This window comes from Austrofundulus limnaeus, unplaced genomic scaffold (assembly GCF_001266775.1).
Source record: "Austrofundulus limnaeus strain Quisiro unplaced genomic scaffold, Austrofundulus_limnaeus-1.0 Scaffold442, whole genome shotgun sequence".
Classification (NCBI taxonomy): Eukaryota; Metazoa; Chordata; class Actinopteri; order Cyprinodontiformes; family Rivulidae; genus Austrofundulus; species Austrofundulus limnaeus.
In genome coordinates, this window is record NW_013952844.1 from 346,986 (window position 1) to 351,289 (window position 4,304).

Consider the following 4,304-nt stretch of genomic DNA (forward strand, 5'->3'; position numbering starts at 1 on the left):
GATTTTAACTTTAAGTGTATTTTATGTGTTTTTTTACTTGAGTTTGTTCAAACAGAGTTAACGGAATCAGATGAAAATTGTTCATTCACCGGGGAGGGTCAGTCGGGGTATGTTAATCTGCTGTGACTGTATTGGTTTATTTCAGTTGTATCTCAGACTCTCCAACAATCCACTGTGCGTGCACCGACTGTATCTGCAACTCCAGTCCTCTGAGGTGTGCAGCCCTCAAGTTTCCAGGGTGCAGCAGAGTCTCCTCACTAAATTAATAACAGATGTTTAAGTCTTGAAAGTACATGTGCATACAGTCYCCTAACAACTGCAGGATGACATTACTAGCTCACCTTTTCGGTCCACTGGTTCATTTAGGAGGCACAAAGCACACTGAACATCTCCACTGCTGCTTTCAAATGGCTCCACATTTCTTTATCACTTCAGTATTTTCCTGTAGTTTAAGAATGCAGCCCAGATTCTGCAAATGGCTTCCAGGAATGCTGCACTTTGGCTTGATAGCTGTCAGGTACACAGTTAGATTGCAACACTGGCTGGTCTAAAGCAAATGTACTGCAGTAGATCTATTTAAAACATTAAGGTGTTAAAGGTAGGGCTGCTTGCTGTAAATATTTACTGTGCTGCATTAGAGAGCCCAACTGAGTAACAATCAAAACCCACAATTCATTGTAACATGCTTCTATCCTAATGCACCTTCAATCWTTTAAAGTGCCTCTGCTTGTCACTCCTCAACGCCTTGCTATAATCAATTTTTATTATATTTATTTTTCACCCCCAAGTCTGTCACATATTTTAAACTTGAAAATAAGCAAACACAGAGACTAGCATGTAAACATGCTTTATGTATTGGAAAAAAGAGTTGGTACGAGGACTTTAAAAAAGGCACACAGGGTCAACAAGTGGAGGTATGTACAAATGTTGCAGACTGAGCTTTATAAGTGCAGCTATCTGTAAAACAGTKAGGTTTGTAGATCGGCTATCGGCTGATTTCAGAACTAGCTGCACGCCAAGCGTCCAGTGTAAAACAAGTCTACAAGTTCACTTTGAGTTCACTTGCTGTGACGACCCCGACAAAAACAGAGGAGCTGAATAAAAAAAAACAACAAATATTCATCTTACCCTTCCTGCAGTTGAACACAAATATACAGACAAAATGAAAGTGTGTTTAATTGCCTCTTTTAGTTAGTTMTTTTTTATATAACGTAGCTGAGCATCTTTCACAACACTTTCTTTGAGCTCCAACATGTTTGATTGACATTTAAACTTTGATCGTTAAAGTCAACACTGCCTGACTATTTGCAAAAAATAAATCTATTTAACCACAAGATGGATCTTGATGAAACTTCCAGAAAACAGTGATTCTTWTTTTAAACTTGCTGCTGTTTGGAGTCAGCCCATTTTAAGAGGGCTGCCACAGCTCGTCAGAATTCATCAACACAATGGGTCTGGTAGTAGCTGCATCAAACTAAACTCATTCTCTGAGTGCTCCTGCAAGATCTCACAACACTGCAGGTGATGTGCGTTCCTTCCAGGAATCTGAGGCCTTTAATTTTGTATGCATTACCTGTAACTTTGCGAATAGTTCTAAAGCTGCATTTACACCAAACACGTTTTGAGTGTCAGGAGTGTCTGGTTTACATTCAAAGTCAATGATGGATGTGCATCTTGGTGCGTCTAGAAGCCGAGCAGCGTCTGTCACATTTTGAGCAGAACGGTTCGAAGCAGTTCCCACGTTTTGAGCRTTTTCCGTAGGTGCGGTGCGTCCAAAGCRTCCGACGCTCGAGTCGGAAAATCTGAACTTTTGCTGCTCGACGTGTCGCATCAACCAGAGAGACTCTGCTCACTGACGTACTGGTGACGGGCTGGAAATACCGAAATCTCGGCAAACCCGATCACACAAACAATGAAGGACAAACTGATAGTCCGATGATTTATGATCGTTCTAGTGCCCATTATGCTGATAGAAATAAAAAGGACTTTGCCTGGAGGACGATTAGTGAGGAAGTTGGCATGTCTGGAAAGTTATCAAAACTTGTAACGGTCAATTTCTCGCCACGAATCTGAACAAAAGGGCTCCTCCTCTTGTGCGTCTATGTTCAAATCAAATGTGTCTGTCCTCACTGGACACCAGCATCAGGAGGCRKGCGTTTTGAGATTTTTGGAGGYGTGTAACACATTTGGTGTAAATGCAGCATAAAGGGCTCGACACACGGGAGGCAACATCGCTCGCCCTCCTCCAGTCAAGCAACCGACAAAAATCATGAATGTGAAACTTCATGCTCGAACACGTAGACGCTTGCAACGTGACATATGAAAAGATGAAAAATGTTCAACTTTTGTCGCTGTCGCTTAGCGTACAACCAATCAGCGAGGGTTTCATTGACTGACCAATGATCGGAGAGTATGCTACACACTGCAGTTAGCTAACACTTTCACCAAGTGATTACTAAAAAAGGCAGCTTTGTGGGAATTTGTTGGCGTCAAGGTGGAGTTATCCGGTAAGTTTTTCCTCATAAAATTGTATCTTGGTATGCGTTTGTTTTTCAGCATCATTAGCATCGCAAGATTTGTTTAGTTTACACGTCCGTAATGCACACAACCCTTTTTTGTGAACCACCAATAACCTTTACAAGAGCAGTAGTCAAGAACCAATCAAATTCAAAAAAGACAAGCGACCCGGGAGCGCGGACCCACAACATTGCAATCTCTATCGCGTCTTGTGTGTAGGGTTTCACCCTGGCTGCGATGACAGCCATTAATTGCTGTAGTTTATCGCTCCACGTGTGTCGAGTCCATTAGGCTGCAGGTTCGAGTCCAGGAAGAGGATCCAGCATAAAACAATTATACTTGCAGAGAATAAAAGGGAAAAGTACAGACGTTACTTAGCGATTCCCAATTTTATAAATATATAATCTGCAAATGTTTGATTGTTCTGTTCTGACCATTCTGTCACTCAGCTTTCATCCCGTTTGTTGGTATTTGTCATGTGGCCCGGGCTTCCTCCTCCTCCGTCTCTCCACCTCCTCCCTTATTTGTGCATCTCCCAGCTGGGACACCGCTCTGCTCAAACATTCCCAGGCTCTGCAGCTTTGCTCCCGCTCAGCCCCAGCCATGTTAGGCATTTACAGACACATGTAATACCAAGCTGCACGCATCACCATGACAACTCCACCGAGACACAACGGAGCTGGAAGATGGAGGGAAATACAGACGGGCAGAAATGCGCATCAAAACAAACTGAGCCATCATGACACTGAAACTGTTGCATACAAATAATGAGCCTGAATCAGATTTGAATCTGTTATGTTGCAAATTAATTTGCATAAACTTGAACATGAAGGTGGTACTAAAGAATTAAATGCAGCATTTTTTGCAATATTAGTCTATTTTGGTCTCTGTTAAAAGAAAATAAAGCAAACCAAAAATATATATTTCGCTGGTAACAGTAGCACACTACAGTGGATAGTTTTATTGTTTACTGTATTTTCAATTTGTTTGAAAGGAAAAAAAGTCTGTGTTGAAAAATAAAAAAAACTACACAAACATTATTTTATTTGTCAGCAAGATGCTTTTTTTTATCTCCCAACTTCTCCCGAGTCCAAAACATGAAATAATTATTCTGTTTCAGACCAGAGAGCAAGGCTATCTTCCTCTCACACATCTAATATCAAATATTATTTTGCTCTCCCCACGATTATATTAGATATTCTTTTAATTAAAATTGTTGAGCACCATTTTCTCAGTACCTCCTCCTTCCCCTGTGACGACTTTAGGATTTCATTGACTTAGTTTCATGGCCTCACATCATCAGATCATCAGTGCTCGGCTCTCATGAGCTCTAAGGCTTTTCATTCATCTTTTTTTTTTAAAGCAACACGTTATTGACACAAACACTAACTTCACACATCAATGCTGCTGTGCTGAGTCCTGCACGACCACATAACCTTGAAAACGAGTGTGTCAGTTATTCTTGTTTGCTTTAATAATGCATGGTTTCCTCTTCCCAGTTCTGTCCACCAGCTACAGATTTTTGTCTTTTTTGAATTATTGAAAATCTTTATTTATTAACTTTTATCACAATGAGGGCCTTGAAACAGTTGTGGTTCTAGATTTCAGCCTCTTGTTTTGGCTTAAGAATTGCACCACTGTTGTACAAAGACAATAAAACCACAGAGACCCTCTATAAGCTGAGTCCCTCATGACTCTCCTCTGATTGTCATTTGAAGATTGGCTTTGATCAATAGTTGCACAAGATTTCTGCATCTATTTTGAAGTATATATATATATATATATAT

At 40.6% G+C, this 4,304-nt stretch overlaps 1 protein-coding gene across 1 annotated transcript in view; it reads left to right on the forward strand.

The window, feature by feature from the left end:
• Positions 1-4,304, forward strand: part of grin2da (glutamate receptor, ionotropic, N-methyl D-aspartate 2D, a) — a 100,899-nt gene that overhangs the window by 33,216 nt on the left and 63,379 nt on the right. The gene's annotated exons all lie outside the window — the stretch shown is intronic.